We start from the raw sequence: 21,878 nt of genomic DNA, 5'->3' as shown, positions 1-21,878 counted from the left end.
TAACATATATTAATTTTCCTTACTTTGCAGCCAAGTTTGGATGCAAAGTAAGGAAAATTAATATATGTTATTATAAACACAAAAGTGTTCATTTATCTAGCATCAAGGAAGCGATTTCTATTCCAAAAAAGTAGGCTTTTCCTATTTACTTCTACTAATCCTGAGAGACGTGTGTTCTAAGAAAATACATTCACACAGGTAGAGTCATAGCAAAAGGTAGTAGTTTATAAACTGATGGCGTGTCTATTGTCAATACAAATGGATTGTAGCGGTCTGTATTGTATCAGTGTGTTGAATGTGAGATTAGTCATGCATCCGGAGATGCTAAATCCAATCAAGAGCTAATTGATACACTGAGGCTATGGATTGGCTGAAGCATTCAACATCTAAGCGCCTTCTATTAACAGGTATGTTCGCTACTAAGTGAAAATTAACATCCAATCAAGCAACATAATATAAATTCATTTGGGAATAAAGAACTTTTATCATCATATTTATAAAATAAGACAATTTACGATTAGGGAATTTCACACGCACACGTTTTATTCTGAACGAGGTAGACAGAGACACAACTAGTGCTTTTTATCATGCTTATTGCGCCCGATTGATGGGATAGGATGCTATATCTTACACATATTGGATACAATACAGAGTCCGGGCATTTATTTTAACTAATATTTCCGGAAATATTGTCCATTCAAAACCATTAATTTACATAAAAAGTTATGAGGAAAAGTAATTCCGATATTTAATCGATGCAGAGTTTGTAATTACGTGAACTTTAATCCAACAATTTTAAATACAATGTATAAATTATATCGCAAGCGTATTGCTAGTATGTAAGTGCCTTTAAACAGGCGTCAAAGGAAGAAAGTTCGAAACTAAATTACGAACAAATTAACGTGATTTATTTGCATTACATAGCCATCTCTTGTTTTAAAACATAATAGGTTGCAAGTATATTGCAACACAAGGGCAATACGCAATGAATTGTACATAAACTGTTTGTTTGCCTTTAACTAATTTATGTGGATTTTTTTTACTAATAAATTAGATACCCACTAATAAATTATATTCCATCCCTAAGGATTACTCTTTAAGGAATACTTTTTGCCGTATGTTATCCTCCAGGACAGCTTATCGCCATATCTCTGCCGACTTAGGGTTCGAACCCAAGAACTCAGCACTGCAGTCTTACTGTAATACAACTATGTCACCGAGGCAGTCAAATACATTAGACATTTATCAAAATTCCATTTTGTGCTTTCCACTTGTAAAATACTTGAATATATTGTAACGCATATATATAATAAAATACTTATTATTGAACTCTCCGTTGCAGGCGACGACCTTTTTATATCAACTCTCTATTTAACTCCACGCTAATATATATTCTATGTATTTTTCCAATATTTTCCAATATTCACATAAATATGAGAATACATTTAAGAATGACAACTAAATCACATTTGATTTCAATATTAGGAATAAATCAAAATTATTGCGTTTTTGGGATATTCCATTGAAGATATCCCTATTTAAATATAATCTACACTAATGACTTGCAGCTGAAAGGACTGACGAAAGTTAATCTCACGACTTTGCGATAAGAAATAGCCGGGGTTTACTAATCCGCATCTGACAGACTTGGAGATAACGCGCCATCTGCTCAGGCCTTTTGGATTCAAATTTAGACAAATTTGTTTTTTGTGTGAAAAGTTTAGTTGATATAGGTGTTTAGATTTATGATATTTAAAAATATCTATTCTAATATTAAAAAATAACTGATCAACGGGCTTTCCGAATCACTAGCAAAGACATTTCTCACATTATTTTTATAAAAAAATATCTTCTTAAGTGCAAGTCTCTAATTAGACAGAAATAAAGACTGGTCTGCCTATTAGTAAAAATCTAAACATATTTCGTAAAAAAATAATTAATTGATTATTTACTTATGTTTTTTCAAACAATTTTTCGCATGTTATCGCGATTTTTTATATAAAAATGTTCTCTCGACGTTTCAAAGCTTACACTAGCCTTATCCTCTTCTACATTTAATTAAATCGGAACCCAAAAGGCCGACTGCCACACTTCAAGACATTGTGAGCTCATTAAGCGAAGATCGGACCGTCAACTTCTAAAAATTAAAAAATAATGCAGGTAGTTGTTAAATGTAGGTAAATATTGTAAGTTTGACTTTTCGGACCAATAGTCCTCAGTTCGCCCCATGATTATGAAGATTGAAGGCTACAAAATCTACGAAAAGTCAGTAGAAAATTATAATATAAATAACCACTCTAAATGCGTGAAATAGTTCTTTTTTTTAAGTGCATTGAATGACGAGAAGAACCTTTTTTTTTTTTTTTTTTGGTTTCGCGGAGAAAGTCCCTTATTACTACCGCCCAGCCTTCGTGGGGGGCGACTGAGCGGTTATGCTGGGGTAACCGTGCCTTACGGCCCGGCGTTGAGCCGCCTTTCGTCTGATGGTAAGCGATACGACCGCCCATAAACAGCAGAAACATAATCCAACACCTTGATAACAAAGTATTGTTTGGTATTCCACTGCACTTACCATCCTAATACATGTTAAGTCTTATTATGTCGAGTAGTTACACTGGCTACAAATTTTCGAAACTAAACCATTTAATTCGGTTTTCTATTCACAACGTAGCATAATATAATACATAATATAAAGTTATATATCAACTGAAACAACGCAAAAAAATGTCGCCAATATAATATTAAAATTGGCTCCGGAGAATGAATAATCGTAGTCAGCGAGTCATTTTTCGGTTCATAAATTATTATTCCGTTCCTTTAGCGTCGTTTGCACCTCTGGGCACGTAAAGTGATTCAATAGGTGAGCTTCCGACTTTGATAGTATGAGACCCAGAAGTTCATGCATGGTTGGATTTATGTCGTATTTGATTTGGCTACGATCGGTAGTCGCTTTAAGGAATCCATTGCCATGATAGTTTATACCTACAGAGGTTATTTTGTGTTTGGTTTTGATGGCATACATGTCTGAATTAAACAAATCATTTATAATTCGTTTTTTTTGTATTACAATTTGCCAAATATAAATATATGACACGCATTAGACATTAAAGCGTCATTTATATTTAGATTTATATTTAAATCTCTTTTTTATCAAGAATTTCACTCAGAACCAAATAATTTTATGTTGATACTTCAAAATTATTATTATTAGATTCATTGCTTCGGTGTCGTAGTTATATTACGGTACGACGGCAGTGCTGAAGTCTCGGGTTCGAACTTTAGGTCGAGCAGTGTGGGTTTTTAGTATAGTTTTTCTACTCAGTATCAGCTTGGAGTTTGAATTTTGTGCCTAGGCGACAGGGGCGACTCTATAATAACATGGGACTGAATACACACGGCGGAAAGTGGGTGAACTAGTTGCGCATCTGCCTACCCCATTGGTGATAAACAGCGTGAGCGTATATAATTACCTAATATTATTATTTTAATGCGATCCCCTATTTTTTAATTATATTTCTTTATTCTTTAACAATTCCATGTAATAATACACAGAATTTCGTAAAGAGTATCTTTGTTGAAATCAACCAAAGATCGTGTCCGCCAGCCTTTGAAGTTTTAAATAATCTCGGTATCCATGGCTCCATAAAGTCTCTGAGAAGACTACAAAGCAGTTGGGAAAGTAACTATCAAACAGTTATTGCAGGTAATAAAGTTCTGAAATAGTTATACTATTTTCTTGTTGAGTAACATTTTATGACAAGTACTCAACTCACGTTAGTTGTTTTAGAGATATGGGAATAAATTTATAATAGTATTGTTGTTCTTGCGATATTATTAACTGATTGTTTATCTATCTTGCTAATATAAATGCTTAAGTTTGTGATAATGTTTGTGTGTTTTAGTAGTAAACGAAGAAATAACTAAACGGATTTGTCATGTCTTGGATTAACACATAGGCTACTTTTATCCCGATAATTAACTCCTATGGGAAATAAGGGAATGGTTAAATCTGATTTTGCAAATAGAGGGCGTTGACTTTATATAGTGTTTTACAGATTTTTGTAGCGAGAAAGTCTCTTGATTCGGGCGAAGCCGCTAGCAAATCCTAGTTAATATTATAGGTTTTTTTATAAGCTTTTTTTATATGTAACCAAATATCTAAATACATCGGTTACATAGTTTACCGCCCACAAACATCATAACATCTACACAAACTTTCCAATTTATAAGTATATTTTGGATTAATATTATTTCTAATAAATCTGGATTGATTATGCTTTTATCTATGACGCCAATAATTCATTGACTTATTTCCTATGAAAAGAAAGTTAACTCAATAATAATCTTATTATTAAAAGCTCAGTGGAGTGCGCTGAGGTAGATATAACGCGAGCAACAAGAATCAGGCCAACGGAAGATATTCCGAGTAATAATGCGTTTAGAAATTATACTAGCACTCTACCTTGAAACTGCCTGCTAAAGGAAGCTTACGTGTTATTTTAAAAGGAATGTGTTTCATTATGTTAAATGTACGAGTCTTAAGAATTCAAAATAATTTCAAAGTTTTTATAAATCTAACCAATATCTTACTTTTAATATTACAAATGCGAAAGTTTATGGAAATGGTTGGATGTTTGTTAGAAGTAAACGGAAAAACAGTTGAACGCATTTGGTAGAAATTTGGCAGATAGATAAAGCATGTCCTATATTAACACATAGGATGCTTTAGTCTTGATAATTTGCTCCCATACACAATTTGTGGATTTTTAATCAGATTTACATAGGTGGCGCTAGCGTCATACAGGTAACTCTATTGATCGCTACAGTGTAGGGACTTTTTTAGTCGGAAAGACGACTGAAGCCGCCAAAAACACCTAGTAAGATTATTATAACCTGGAACTTATAGGCATTATAATTAATTATTATACTTTATACTCATATTTTTACAGGAGAATATAACTTACCTAGAGGTACCAGGTTTCGCATTGAATAGGTAAAGAAAGTGAATTTAACTTTTTTTTATTGTTTTTCACTTGGCCAAGTTATTTATAGTAGGTACGTAAATATTGAAATAAAATATATCAAACTCATCCATTTAACCGCACATGTATAATATTTTGCAAAGATATCGAAACGGTTCAGTATATTTGAGTTCCATACTTTGTAAGAAATAATTTCGTAATAAAAAATCATAACTGACATCGCAAACAAATAAGAACCGGGTTTCTTAGAACCGAAATCATCCATTTCATTATACACAAAATTCCTTTATTCTTTTATTGCTTGAACATTGTCATTGTCCGAGATGAAAAGAACTATTGTACAAACAGACACACATACGTCAAGTTATTTGGTAGTTACAGTAACCTTGAAACAAAAGTGTGTAAACAAATCTTTATGAGGACGCCCTGGATTATAATTTTTTGTACTACGTTAGCTGCTAATGGTGAGACACTAGATTTTTATTTTGGCACCAGAGTGGCGCCGTTTTTTGGACAAATTAAAACTTAAACACCTTCATTCTAAAGTCGCATTTCATTATTTAAATGTGTGATATTAGAGCTAGTGAAATCATAAAATTGACCGTATAGCCGTTCCGTTCTACTTTGTGACTAAGTTTAAAATATTATTTCCAACTGATTTTTTATGTTTATTTGAATGTTAGACATTGAAATAAAACAATTTTACGGATTTTATCGCGGTTTTTTTATATTATAATTTTGAGACACTTTGGACTCATTTTGCGTAGATCGGATCGTCTACAGCAAAAAATTGAAAAATGTAGGTAGATATTGTAACCTCCTGATCACGAAGGCTGCAAAGTCTTCGAAAGATCGGGAGAAAATATAAAAAGCCGCGGTGAAATTCTTAAAATATACACTTTTATTTTAATATTATTTGCTATTATTTTATAAATATTGACTAGATAGGTACATCGTATATTAATATCGATATACATACAATATATTGAAAATTTAAAAAAAAATTTTCATTAAGAATATATGGTTAAGAATTTCCTAACAATATTTTCCATAAATATTAAAATGGCCCGACTCGATAACATAAAAATAAATTATGAATACAGATCAATCGCTAAGGTGGCAGGGTTGGGTAACGTTTTTGTCATAAGCTGTTTATTAGGGTCGACTGACTTTCAATTTTGACAGATATTCTATAAATTTAAGCATTGTGTTTTTAAGTTATTTTATTTATAATTACAATAAAAATTTATCCAAAGGCCTGTTTTATAGCTTCTTAGATACTTAATATATAAATGTATAAGCCGATGAAATACAAGTCACAGTCTAATTTATACTCCCAAATAAATGGTAATAAATTGAGTAATATTTACATAAGGTGTTTCGTTTACGGATAAATTAAATTTACTTGAAAATTATGATACAGGCCCTTAGAGACGCGAAATAATACTTTTTTAATTATTCTATTTGGGAATTTAATTTTTTTCTGCGCAAGAGCATTTTATATAACATAATCAGAGATTCTCAAGATAAGAACGCTGCTCTAAATACTTTCATTATCACGAAGTTGGATTAACTGGCTATCATCGTGATGACGTCACGTGCCACCAAAATCTTGTGGACGTCATGACCTTATTTTTCCGTCTTTTCTCCTTAAAGTTATTTCCTACATATTACTGTTAACGAAAAGTTTATGTCCAGCATATTCCAGTCTATTTATTGTTAAGAAATATATTTTACCTATGTGTAGGATTCGCTTCAAATGTAATGTGCGTTAGCGCAAGCAACTGAGATCTTATTGGGTGCACACTACAGAATTATTATAATTTTTTAAAGGTCGTGGTTATTTTTTTAATAAGCTATTATTAACAATAATATTTTTGATACTAGGCAAAGTTGCAACATTTTGTTTTTTTTTTCTTTTCATCTATTTTTGCACATCCCTGGGGATATATTTATGCAATGTGGCAAAACCATAATTTATTTCATAGATTCGGCTTACGGAAACTTTACTCTCTAGAAAATAGGATCATTCCAACGGGATAAAGCCGAAGCCTTTCGTAATCCGCACCGACATAAGCGAGGACAAAATGGCCGCATTTAAAACTTTATCCAATCCAAACTTCGCAGTCGCAGTCGTGCGGGAAACCATACCATTGAAGTCCATCTTTAAATATGAAAAATTATGCAAAACATGTTTGTTCAACGATAGCTTGCATCGAATATAAAATGGGCTCATGAGTTCGCTGAGTCGTGCATCTCGGATATTTCCACGCTCATAACTTGGCTTTATTGCAGTAAGCAATCTCGAGAATATGTTACGCATTTCTCGTTGGATTTATATTTGATTGTTGGTCTGAGTATATTTCTAACATAACTTGTTTCATAGTCACCTGTTCCGTCTCGGCGGCATATTTGGATGTCATGTGCGGCACAACTATCGCTTTTATTGAGTTTTCTGCTCAAGTCGGAGTTTAGAATTTGTGCCCGATATGGCGGTAGGTTTTCTTATCACATCCCGGGACAAAATACAAATTGCTGCACTAGTTGTAACATGCCTATCCCTTCGGGGATAAAATGTGTCTATCAAATCATGTCAATAATAAACAATAGACACGTAAAAATATCACAAGTATTAGATATTTACATTACTGATTGTCAGGGGGCCTTATTCTATTTATGAAGGCAAATACATAATTTTGCAACTACAGGTGTTTAGATCAAAATACTGAGTTGGTAGTCATATAGTTAAAAAATTAAAAAAAAACTCTATCTATACGACTGTCAAAGCTGTCTTTCGATGACAACGCCGGTAATTGCAAAAAGATGGATTCGCCTCCGTAGATGCCATAGTGCCTCCTGACTATATGAAATTTTGTATAGCAATATTGTTTGTCCATAAGACGATATGGATAGAAAAAATATGAGTCGCTTCATATCTCACATCATTGTAAAATAACAGACTAATAAATATATCTATATTGCTATAAAAACAAAGTAAGATAGACAAATAATTACTTGATTAGATTTTGTATACAACTAGCGATATATCACGAATTATTGATTCCATTCTCAAAGCAGTAGTGGATGTATTATATAGCACCTGTTAATGAGTGGTCAAACGCATTATCACAATATTAATGGCGAGGATGCGTGCCTGCTAATGATTCGGCCACGAGCGACCGCCAAATTCCTTGCATACCTCGCAGCTATATCACATTTGGAAAATTTTATTCGTTAGATTAAGTATTTGTATTTAGCAGATCAGTGCATAGCATTGTGCGTGTGATGACGCAAACTTGTGTAAATATCCTGAAATCTGCTATCGTATATGTAAATAAAATAATTGTCAACTTCCTGGCTCAGAGCTGCGACTGAGTAACTTTTAAGATGGAAAAACGCAGTCGCCATTATTTTTTGTACGACCCGGGATCCGAACCCAGAACCTCAGCATCGTAGTCTTATCATACGCTTTACACCTACGCCACCGAGACAGTCAGTCAATATTGATATTCTGTATCTTTAAACAATTATTTCATACGTTTTTTATATCCTTCTTTTATTTTTATAATAAAACAGAATTAATCAATTCATTAAAATTTTATTAAACTAAAATGAATTATCCAAAGCAGAAGCGTTATGTTTATGGACAATTAATTGTCCTCTCTGAGAATATTATGTGGCAGTTACTTTTGCCCGCAAGACATTACCTAATAGGTCCTAGAGGTCGTGAAGGTCATTTTGCTGAAACGAGGGCTGCGCACTCATTGAAGCTGCTTTATACATAGCGTCAGCATAATAATACACTAATTAAGCTTTACATTATATAGTTTTTTTATATTATAAAATTGTGGCAGGCCGATGTTTGTATTTCTTAGATATAAAAAAAAAACTAATATGGGGGTCTTCATTAGAGCAATGAAAACCAAAAAAACACTTTAAAGATTTTTTGTCTGTCTGTACGCGCATCACGCATAAATCACTGCATGGAATTTAATGCCTCACTGATGTATGGCTAGAGGTCTAACTTAAAATATAGGCTCTATTTATCTCGGGAAAATATAAAGCGTGACTTTTATTACAGAAAATCTTTTTTACGTGGGCATAGTCGTGAGCAAAAGCTAGTAGTTAATAAAAAATAATAGCATAATATCTGTAACATGTATTTACTATTAATAAAAGACTAATAAATAAATAATAATATCTACTAAAGTAAATATAGATTACACATTTTTGAAGTGTGTATAAACTAATATCTTCTGCCTAGTTAATCTTGTTTTATATAATAGTGAAAAAATCTAATTATGCTTTTAAAAGCATATCAATGATTGAAGATTGAGCACCCTATAACTACATAGATTTTTCGAGATAGATTTTTTTTATTAGAATCTTTATCTGACTATTCCAGTTCATCCCTGATAATTCCAAAACCCGCTTTTTACGTATCTGATATATAATCGTTAAAATAATTTGTGTCTATTCTGCTATACTGAATATATCTTCAAAAAACGAAATACAATAACTTATCGTTTTAAACAACATTAAACGCTTCCGTGAACGCGTGTTACATTATTTTAGTACGGGGATACGTGGATGAAGCATGCTTCGTGGATTTCTGAATTATATTAAAAGATGCCTTTCCGTCGTAATAAACGTGGAATTTCAGTTTTGGAAAACAAACTTAAAGAAGAGAATAGCTGGTGGAAAGATATATTTTATATTCGCCTGGATAGCGACCACCGTACACAAGGTGTTAAAACCCGCCATAGTATCACGTAAGTATCGCGTTCCGGGATTAGCCCATGTATATGCGGTTCCATCAGGCCGGCATAATTATGTCGACCAGCGAAGGGGAAGTATCTCGTCAGTCGACATCCTAAATGACCCCTCTCCACTTACCATCAGGTGCAGGGGCAAAGTGACCCTGGACGTATAAAAAAAATAAAATTCTGATGGCATTATTTTTATACTTCCTCATCTTTCAGCAATGTATAGTTGGACACATGTTAAAATGATGTAGAAATTATTTACTTTATTAAGACTGGCCTTTTGTTGATTTCAGTCAAGTTTAGCAGACCTAATCTTAAGGAAATAGTATTAAAGCCCGTCACAAAGTTGAACAAATCTAAGGGATAAGTGGAATAGTAAAATTAGTTCCAAGACTTCATAATATAGTAAAAAGATAATAAGGCACTTCGTCCTTTGTAGTTACTGTACCAAAGACGTTCCCAGTAATTTATTTCTTCTTATATCTAAGCTTTAAGAACCCTCTTTCCTTCCTCAAATTATTAAGTAAATCCCTCAAAGATTGAGTTTGAGGCATTGTTTGTGACGTTTGGTCAAATTTAGATAGGTCGTTATTAAACGATATTCATGTTTGTATAAGACCAAGATTTTTACCTATGATCTTTTAATTTATCATGTGTGAAAGATTTTGCTTGCACCCTATCACATCGTGGGACGGAATACACACGGTGGAATGTGGGTGAACTGGTTGCGCCTTCGCCTACCCATTCGGGAATAAAAGGCGTGTGTGTAAATAAAGTAGGGAAGAACAAAATTAAATTGCGATATCGAAACCCCTCAGTAGCACACAACATTCAATAAAACTTTATAAGAAGCTTCATTAAATTTTCTCGTGTCATTTCATAGACGATATAAAAATAGTTCCTCCAAGAAATGCATCCAATTTATTCAGCTTAGTTTTAAATTACATTGCTATAGAAAATGCTAGGCGGAGATATTTTAAAAATGCTTGGCAATGATGTTAATAATCTTATACAAAGTTATGGACGACTATTCATGGTAGTATACTTTAATTGGGATGAATCATTACTGGCTTTATTTTATAATTATATAATAGAAGACAACAATATACAATAGACGTTACTATATAATAAACTTATTCCTAAAAAGTACCACAATACAACTTCAAGAATGATCACTTTCAAAGTAATATCTCAATATTACTCAGACCGTTAGCCAAGGTTAGAGTAAAACTGAAAACTTTCCGAAAAAGAATTGATGAGAAAAGATGAAAAGCAGAGACGATTAAAACATTCTTAATGACTTGTTTTTACAATTCAAAGAAAACGAAACAACGAAAAAAATTTCAAGACAATAAAATTTACCATTAATATTTCAAATATCAAAGGTAACTAAACAACGGGCGATTAAAAAGGAAAAACATCGAAACTGGAAAAAGGTAAGCGCAAACAAAGTGATCTCAAACAAATTTATTATTCAAGCGCCTTTGACCGAATCCCGACATTAAAGCAATATTGACATAAACCCAGAGTTTATACGGTCTTTGTACAAGTTTCCAGATCATTTGCCCGTAAGCCGAGATTCCATTGACAAGAATAGCCGTTGTGAATTTATAAGCCGATGTTAATAGTTTAGTTTGGGTCGATCTTTGGTTTAATTCTATCTTCGACGTATAGGGCAATGTACTTAAAGTTTTTTGGAAAGTCAATCGATATTATTTAACATTTACGACAAAATTCATAATATTTTCCAATATTCAAAAATGTTTAATCGTGCAGACGCCCTTAATTTAATATGAATAATATTGTATGGCTATCGTTCCATCTCATTCTTTCGCACGCATCGTAATTTCCGATGACGTCACGTGCGCGTATTGCGATTTTTTTCCCCTTTATTAACACTTAGCTCTTCTACCAAAAATCAAAGTTTTATTACTTGTTAATTATTTACCAAATTAAAATATTATTCGGATTTTACCGCAGATTTAATGTTTTAGTTTTAAAATCGCGATAAAATTTGAAAAAAAAAATAAGTTTAATATTAATGTCTACCATTCGCATTCTACTATTTACTGTAAATATTTACGTAAATAACATAAAATAAATATCTCATTATAAAATAACCACAAAAGTCGCAGCCGTATGGAATCCTTCGATCGGTTAGAAATGTATAGACGTAGGTATGCTAAGGTCATCCCCGCTGGCACTAATGAGTTTAATTAAATGGCGAACGTACGAGGATGGGGCTTGAGTGATATTTACAGACTAAATAGATATACTAGTATCCGATGTTAAACTCTTACTACTTCGGAGGGCGATGACACTACCTAAAAACAGATTGATGTTTGATTGGTAAACGAGTATTCCAGTATTCAGCCTTGTTAAACGCAAAAGCGGTATGTCAGGGAAACCTCATTTCGAGATAATCGAAGTTTTGTAAATATAGTTTTGTATGTAAAACTGAGATAAAGAAACTCTTTTAAGGATTTTTTTTTAAGAATTTATAAATAAGATGCCGTTATTTAGATAAGTTCTTTAGAGGGGTATTTCTTTAAGCTATCTGACGATAAAAAAATCAAGGTGTTGTTTTTTTTGAGATACCGCTTTTGAACTAAGCACAGCAGTATTGGTAGGTAATGTAAAACTTTATAATTATATAATACCAGCTTGCCTCTCTGAAAAACGTTTTCCGGGATAAAAGTCTTATCATATATTTTCTAGGTATAAAAGATGTCTTAGGGTTTGAAACTATCGCCATTTTAATCGGTTCAGTAATTCATTTATAAATATGTAAGTATGGATAGTTCCTTAAGGAATATGAATATTCAATACAATTCTATCTAAAAGGAAATCAAGAGAATGAGCTCAGCATATAGGAATATAAATGTGACTAAAGCGGAGATGAGATTTCTTCGGAATTGTAGTTTATAGCATGAACTATTTTCAATTGACCTTTAGATCATACAAGGGTTATGTGCGAGTACATGGGATTCTTTACGCAAAGCCAAAATTCAAATGTGTTTTAAAATATGAGCATATTTACTTCCTCAGCTCGATGATGCAAATGACACTTTAAAATATAATTTAAATGTTGAAAAATAAAACCTATATATTTTATACATATTAGTAGTAACTGATCCGGGGGTCTTAAATGTTTGAATTATGAATACAAAAAATTGTATTGGAATGTCGCATGGAAACAGTTATGTGGTATGATATATTTTATATCAGTCATTCTTGTCAGTCGACATTCTATTGGACCCCACTCTACTTACCATCAGGTGCATTGGGGTCAATTTACCGTGTCCAAAAAAAAGTTAAACACTGCAAAATTGGCGGCACATAATATATAGTAGGTTAAAAACATCAAACTGAGGGCCGTATTAATTTAGGATTAATATTCAGTTATGACAAAGTTATTGAATGGAAAACTTTGAACAAATCCATACAGATGTTCAAACCAATTCGCTCATAACCAAGGAGATTAAATAATGAAAACTCCTTTAAATAAACTTCGCAAACTCCGTCTTACAGTGTTCTAATGTTTTTTTGATGGAGCCGCCTCTAGGCATTTGTTGACTATAATTTTTAACCTTCGTTAAAATTGAAGCGTATAACTCTGACTGCCTGGGTGGCGTAGTTGTATTGCATGTCCGGTACAATAGCGCTCTGTGGTCCTGGGTTCGAATCCCGGGTCGGGCAAAGTGATATTTGGGTTTTTCTACTCAGTATCAGCTTGGAGTCTGGAATTTGTGCCCGATATGGCGATAGGCTCGCCCCTATCACATCATGGGACGGAACATACTTGGCGAAAAATGGGTGCCCTAGTTGCGCCTCTGCATACCCCTTCGGGGATAAATGCGTGATGTTATGTATGTATGTATGTATGTAGCGTATAAAATTCAAGCATACTAGAAGATGGACAGTTTTTTGGCTGTCTTTTTGGATTGTTTCGGACCTAGAAGACTTGTTAATATTATTAACTTATTATATAACTAGATATTGCTCAACACCGTGCGCGAAGGACAGTTTCCCTGATGACTCACAGCCCCCAGCATTGGAGAATCGATGTAAAGTGGACTCATTTCAGTAGTCTACCAAAGAAATAGTTGATGTAAATGAATATCAGGCTTACTTATAAACTTGTTTTAGCGTTAAGAGGTAGTTAATTGCATAAATAGCTGTCCAAAATATCACGGGTTCCTAGTTTAAACCTTATTAAGAGGCAAGATGGCGGGTTTTGACTTACAGCTGATCGAGTAAATGTGTATTTTAACTAAGCATAGCTTTGCGATTTTTTTATAAGTAAGACTGTTTATGTACAAGTTCAGATATTGTAATTGCTTACGAGTTCAGAGTATTCGAATCTATAACTATGTCTACTATCTTATACTTCTCACTGCAGGTGCCACTTTTATTTAATAACAGAGTATTTGATCTGCCCTCTTTTGTAATTTACAATAATCAATTTTATTACAAGAATCGGTAGGCTGTAATTTACTAGGGCTGTGAAGTGCTGTAATTAGACAGGTCGTGCCGCTTTCTACGTCGATATCAACCATATTTAACGCTCCATTCCGATTTTGATTGATTGGCGTGAAAATTGAACGCTCTTTTAGAAACTTCGCATTTCAAATTTTTTATGTAAGAATAATGCCACGATGTTTTTCCGTTCGAGAGTGTGTATACAAATGGGAAATGTTAAACTGACGTTCTATGTTTACAATAAAAAAAAATCTGTACAGTCAGGCACAAAAGTAGTTGAAGAAATAAAATAAATCAAAATAATCAAGCCCTAAAAATGTTGTGTCCCTATTTACAATAGTTTATTTCACTGATATAATCTTCAAAGGGTGTACTTTATTGTAGACTAGGTTTGGCCCGCGGCTCCGCCCGCGTGAAAGATTTTCTGGGAGAAAAGATACGCTTTATATTTTACCGCAGTTAAAAGTAACCTATAGCAGTAGTCAGGAATAATGTAGCTTCCTATTAGTGGAAATCTTTCGAAATTGGTTTAGTACTTCCTGAGACTAGTGCGTAGTAGTATAGTGCGTAGTTATATATCTATAAACAATATAATATAGCAATATATATATATAGTTTTGTCTAAATATCTCAAAAAATTAGTACTCTTTGACTTACAGTTATACTTTCGATTGACAACTCGTACCAAAGCAGTAATATTAAAATGAATAGCTTCCAATCTAACACACGTCAGTCATAGTTAGATATAACTGTTCTGTAGAAGACATGACGAACACACGACACACACGTGACGTACACACGGGACTCTTTTATTTTTGTTTCAACCCTATAACGCACCGACACGTTCTTTTTTACTGTATTTATTACGAAAAAACGTGCTGCGGGAGATAATTTGTAAAATTATGTAACAAAAAAATTTTATGAGTAATATTTGTTTTTAGAATTTCTTATTTGCATTCGAAAATCCTATTAAATTAAATAGCATGAAACGTGATACGAAAGTTGTTATTACCAGAAGCTGTGGCTATTGGATCTGACATGGGTAGGCTGTCTGCTAACATATTTTTTTATTAACACATCGTATAATTCAATTTGAATAACGAAAGAATATTCTATTTTCAAATTTAAAACAGCGTTACGTTTTATCAAAGGAGTATCCTTTGTAAACGAATATTAATAATGTTAAGTCATTTTGTGTAATATTATCACATAAGTTTACATTTTGTTTTTGAATGGTAAGACAACTACGTCTTACATTTCCTCGAGCTTATACTTCACGGAACCCATTGCAATATTTCATTTGTTACATGAATATCTATAGTAACACTAAATGCTCAGCTACGTATCTTAAGTATTTATGAAAGCTCACCCCTCGTAATATTGTAACATATTTATTAAAGTAGGATTCAATGTACAATCAACCACAAAGTATCTGAACTAATTCAAAACTTTAAAATGGTTCTACGCATCGATTGCAATTAAAATATATTTTTTTCTTCATCTAAATTAAAGTAAACTCTTTGAAGTTTAATTAACTGAAGAAAAAACGGTTGTTGATAATGTTAAAAGTTTAAAGTCGATTTAAAATTTAAAATTTGTTTAGCTACTTTAGTGGCTGACCGTACATAACTTAAGGCTTTGTAAATGATGTTGTTCACTAGCCAATAAACATTTTTTTTTATAACATATTAGTATTCCCTGAGACTCGCCGAGCTTCACCGCTCGGTGTCATAAAATGCGTGCCACTGCTGATCCCGGCTTACAGGAGTTGTAGTGGTGGGTGTGAGGGCGGGAAAGACTCTGTAAATATTTTTTTCTTTACATTAGACAAGGAGACAGCAAACTAGTTTACCTACTTACTTTCTGCAAAAAAAAAAACGGTTCGCGCTCCGTTGCTCACGATTTTCGATTTATCATTACTATCGATAACACTATCGGCCTACCGCAGACGGCAATGAGATGAATGTAACATTAAAAGGTGTTGCGGCCGAAAGTCGTTTATCTCCACTTTTTCCTTGAGCAAACGGTTGGCCGTACCGATAGACCGTAATGGAAGTATTATTATGTTTCAGTTTATTGTATATTTTTACCGACTACAAAAAAAAAGGTTCTGTATTGGACCTGTATGTTCGTTTGTTTGGGTGCTACTGTTTGTACGTTTGCGATGTTCTCAAAAATATTGAATCGATTTGGATGTGGTTTTCGTTGTTTATATGTGTATTTTTAAGGTATATATTAGGATCTGATGCAGATGTTCGGAGGTAGACAGTGAAACTCATTAATAAGTAACAGAAAATGACCTGCCATCGTATATCTATGTATTGTTTAATTTAAGCTAAGCAAATACACCAATAAACATACGAAAACAATGTTCAATTTGAATTTGTTTTTTCAGTTCACGTATATAAATTTTAATATTTTTTTGGTTTGTTACGGATTTTAAAGGTGGTTTTATTTTATTTTCCATATTATATAAATGAGTTTATTTTTTAAATAAGGTGTTATATTTGTATGCTGTCTAATCTTAAATGGCCGTCGTAAGATATTTTGACTCAAAAGTATACGTATAATAAAATAAACTTTTTTTTACCATCTGTTTCAATCCAGGGTTATGTATTTTAAACTATAGATGGAATTAAGCTCAACTTTTACAAATACCTGCCAGACTACAACTCCGGATTATAATCTCATGCAAATTTTCAATTTGAACCCAAGACCATTCAGTTTATAAAACGGCTACGAAGCAAAGAGGCACTTATTAATCAAACTGTTCATTGTTATGTTACACATATATATATATATATATATATATATATATATATATATATATATATATATATATATATAGTCATTACTGAAGCTTTTTGATCAGGCAAAAATATTGCCTGATCAAAAAGCTTCAGTAATGACTGAGCTTTTAATGCGTGAAAAAACCATTAGAAGCTTACAACAGGCAAATTCTGCCACCCATCAAGATGTTAAAGCTTTGAGTTGATTGATTGTTTCTCGAGAATGTACTTATCGTCAAGTATGGTTAAGTACTTCGAATACAAGTAAAAAGTTGGTTTGTTGAAAATAAGTAAAAATGTTTCTTTTATCACTATGTTCTGTTCTAAGGAATTATTAGTAAATAATGTTTAAGAAATGGAATTTATTAAACGTAGATATTATATAAATATAAGTTATGTGCTATAAACTTATATAAGACCAATAATCATTAAAATATTTCATAAGTTTTAAAGTTACATTATCCCCATAGAGCGGTTGATACGAGTATTTCTTTCAAATTAATCAGAAATACGTTTTTTTTAAAGTGTGAGTTATTATCGAAAAATATCCACGAAAGAAGGATCAAAATCGTTTGTTTTTAAATTAAAATTGCTTTTGAAGTTGTCAGTTCCATTACTCGGGCACATTGTGAGTGCTGAAGGAAGCTTTTAAGGAATGAAATTGTCCGCAAGCATTTTCATATAAAGTACAGTTACCTACATACGTAGCAGAACAAATTCAGAACTTCCCATCACCTACACATTTTGGTAAGTTGATAAAAAAAAATCTTAGCAAAAATAAAGTTAATGGTATGTACTCTTCACAACGATATGGTACTTTACTTTACAAAAAAAAAACAATAAAACTGAACGTGTACAGGAGATTTAAAGTTTAGAATTTATTCAGCTACTTTTGTGAGTGACTGTACATAACACTCACTTTTCTGTTATCTAGTGTCTTTTATTTAATACTTGCTAGAAGCAGCGATAGCCTAGTTGGATGTAAGAACTTTCGACATGAATGTAATTATCTGTGTGTTTTTTATGAATTATTCTTTGCTTTAACGGTGAAGGAAAACATACTGAGAAGTTCTTTATAGGAACTTTGAGGGTATATGAAGTCTACCACATTTGCAGCAGGCCAGCGGTGTGGACTAAGGTCAACAGTGGGACAGTATACAATATAGAGCTGATATTATATATACTTGCTAGAATACACATCAGCGCGTATAACAAACCCCATATTATAGTAATATCCGCTCTATATTTGAGTTCTTATATGCCCGAGCCATGAATGCAAACCAGTTTTCTCCACCATTAGAGTTGCAAGAATCTAGATGTATCAGGAAACGTTCGACTTATAAATACTTCACCTATCCCTTTCACTCCTAACGTATTAAAATTAGGCGCGTCTTTGATCTTTTATATTTGTTTGCAAACTCTAGACTTACTAACCTAGATTATATTATGCGGTCATGGCAAATTGTGGCCCGACTGTACCTGATAGTAAGCAGGTTGGTGTCTAGATGGAGTGTTGACTGACGAGACATGATTATCCCTGCCAATCGACGCAATTATGCCGGCCTGCTTGGACCGGGTATACACAGACTGATGCCGGAACGCGACACACTTACGTGGGCCTCTATGGCGGGTTTTATACTTTGTAAGGTATTTGATATACGAAATCTTATTAATAATGATCGATAATTAGTACACATAATCTATATTAATATATAAAGCTGAAGAGTTTGTTTATTTGAACACCCTAATCTCAGGAACTACTAAATAGATTTTTATTTTTTTTTCATTAACACGGAGCATACTTCTCAGTGCTATAGGCTAGTTTTTATTTCGGGAAAATATAAAGCAAGACTTTTGTCCCGGAAAAACTTAAAAAATCCTAACTCACGCGGGCGGAGTTGCGAGCGAAAGTTAGTTATTTATAACTTAAGTAAGGGTTGAAGAGCAAAGGCTACTTTTAAAATATTTTACTAAAAGGTTATTTGTGCTGTATATGTTTTCATTAATTAATGGTTTTCCTTTGTAAAGGCTCTAGGTGTTCGACGTGGGCGGTATTTGTGGCAGGGACTTGTGGGCGAAGGCTTCAGGCACTACGGATGTGTTACAGTATTTGTTGTACGTGTACTACAAAACTGAACGTCTACATCGTAGAATGTTTTTGTATTAATTTTAGTGATGTATATGACATATATAATATTTTACATATATCATCATCAATCCATATTTCGTTAGCTATAACAGTCCCACGTAGGAGAGGGCGGGTGTATTGCCATTTATTGAACACATTTCCAGACTCCGGGCTGATAATCAACAGAAAAAGCCTCTCACTTTGCTCGACACAGGGTCAAATATTTTTTAATAATTACAAAAGGGCTTTTCTTGCTCGAATTTGCTTTCCGTGTTTCAAAATTATTATTATTTTTAGTACAGTATAGATAAATAGTTTATATACTTAATCCCCCACCCCTTTCAGATGAGTTTCAGACGACTGGCAACTCTGTCCTGTGACCATACAGGTTCTTAACCCTTCAAAACTGTAAAATAAAAAAAAAACAAAATCGCTGTAAAATCCTTTTTAGATTCGTTAGAAAAAAACTACATTTTATGCATTTTATGCTCAGATTTTATGTTATTTTTGGACACGAGTTAAAGCTGAACTTCACACTTATTAAATTATTTTAAATGCGAATGCTTTGAGAGTCCGTTCCAGACACTATGCAAATACTGAGAAACGCGACGAATGACAGATGGTTTCACTGCACGTGCAACTAATGAAATTTACTCTCATTAAACGTTTCTAACTTAACCATCGCGTTTATTACGTATTTGTCTAGACTGGATAAAACGTGGGAATATTCCCAAACAGCCTCTCAGTGGGAATTTTGTATTTTATTTCTTTCCAGTGATAAAATACGAGGCGGTTTCAATGTCTCTTCTTACCCCATTAACGTCACAGAATTTCGCTATCGAATTTCTCAATTTCATCCGACAAAATCCTCGAGATTTGCCCCAGTTATGCCCGTCATATTACATCAAGATAAAGTGGGGATCGTTAAAATTCTGCGTGCTTAAAAAGTGTCCCGATTTCCAGATGTAATTTTCCATGATGCTAAGATAAATGTGTTCTGTCTTGACTGAGCTCTAGATCGTTGAGTTTGAATGAGAGGGTATTTTAGGCTCATACTGCTTACTTAGACTCTATATAATCATAGAATATAGCTAGTGTTACTGGGATTTTGTTTTAAATTACACGGGTTAGGCTAGAGGTTCATCATTTGAAGTTTTGTACTATTCTTGTGAATTCAAGTTGGATTCTTTTTTCTTTGTTTTGAATGACGAGACGGGTTTGCGTTTCGCCTGATGGTGAAGCTAATACGACCGCTCATAAACAGCAGAAACATCATTCAATACCTTTAATATCAAAGTATTGTTTGGTATTCCACTGCGCTCGCTATTCCGAGACATGAGATGTTAATTCTTATTATGTCCAGTAGTTACACTGGCTACAATGTCCTTCAAACCGGAACACAACAGTAATTACACATTAATTGCGCAAATTGCGATGGTATCTACCCAGGCGTACTCTCACATATGAGAGACCTACCACCAGTAACCTATTATATGAGTGTATGAGTTTGATTATAAACCATGGAAGTTTTATAATGATTTCTTATGTTTACGCGAATGTTAGACATTAAAATTAAACTAATTTTCGGATTCTATCGCGGTGTTAGTATTTTTTCGAAGTCCCCCCGTGACCATGAAGGCTGCAAAGTCTTCGAAATGTCGGGAGAAAATAAAATACTAACACCGCGATAGAATCCGAAAATTAGTTTAATTTCATGGAAGTTTTGTTAAAAATCCTGAGAGAGTCGTAAACAAACAGCTCTATACTAGGTTTGATATTGTGTTTCTATAATAGGCTAGTAGTTTCAGGTCGTCGGCCTTACGATATTTATTATTTATATTACAAGTTACTACGTGTTGTCAACAAACGTAACGGTTCGGGTAATATAGTAAATGTTTGATCAATTTATTTGTACGTCATTGTATGCGTGCCTTGAACTATAACATTTATCGTGCTAGAATCTTCCATTATTTACAACATACAAGGTATTATTGCTCGAAACTAAATCGAAGTACAGTCGGCCACAAAAGTAGCTGAACAAATTACATATTTCATATCGCCTTTAAACTTTTGTGTCTTTATCAACAATTGTTTTTCTTTAGTAAAATTACTGTCAAAGGTTTAACTGTATTTTAGGTGAAGAAAATAGAATGTTTCAGTTGAAGTATGTAGAAGCGTTAAGTTTCAAATTTGCTCAACTACTTTTGTTGCTAACTGTACATATACGTAACTAAATAAGCTTAGATACAAACATAATACTTTAGTGCTGTCGAGCATTTTTCGAATAACATGAAAAGATAACTACACTAGGGTAAGAAGATCTTACTCAGAATAATATACAAGGGTACAAAATATACATATAATTAATATATCTATATTGTACTCTCTGCTAGAGTCCTCGACATGTATGATGTAAGTTTAAACTATACATTTAAAGTTTGTTTACTCTGTATTTGTAGCTAATTTATTTATTAAATAACACACCAATGACACATGCGTCTAAAAATAATAAATAATAATACATATTCTGATACATATGACTATTAAAGTTATGTAGAGCATTCTCATAAACAAAATAAAATAAAATAAACGCTAAAGCAGATTTACTTTGCTTCAAACTATAAAAACACCAACAATGGCGAGTTGAACTCGCGCGCCGACGATTTCATACAAACTTTTAAATAAGGTCTATGTATATAATATTATGTAAGTTCAAAATTGACAAACTTAA

At 33.0% G+C, this 21,878-nt stretch overlaps 1 protein-coding gene across 4 annotated transcripts in view; it reads right to left on the bottom strand.

The window, feature by feature from the left end:
• The window catches only part of LOC115452421 (diuretic hormone receptor-like), a 179,098-nt gene that overhangs the window by 137,949 nt on the left and 19,271 nt on the right, over positions 1–21,878 (bottom strand). The window lies entirely within an intron of this gene.

This window comes from Manduca sexta, chromosome 16, assembly GCF_014839805.1.
Source record: "Manduca sexta isolate Smith_Timp_Sample1 chromosome 16, JHU_Msex_v1.0, whole genome shotgun sequence".
Classification (NCBI taxonomy): domain Eukaryota; kingdom Metazoa; phylum Arthropoda; class Insecta; order Lepidoptera; family Sphingidae; genus Manduca; species Manduca sexta.
This window is presented reverse-complemented; position numbering and strand designations above follow the sequence as displayed.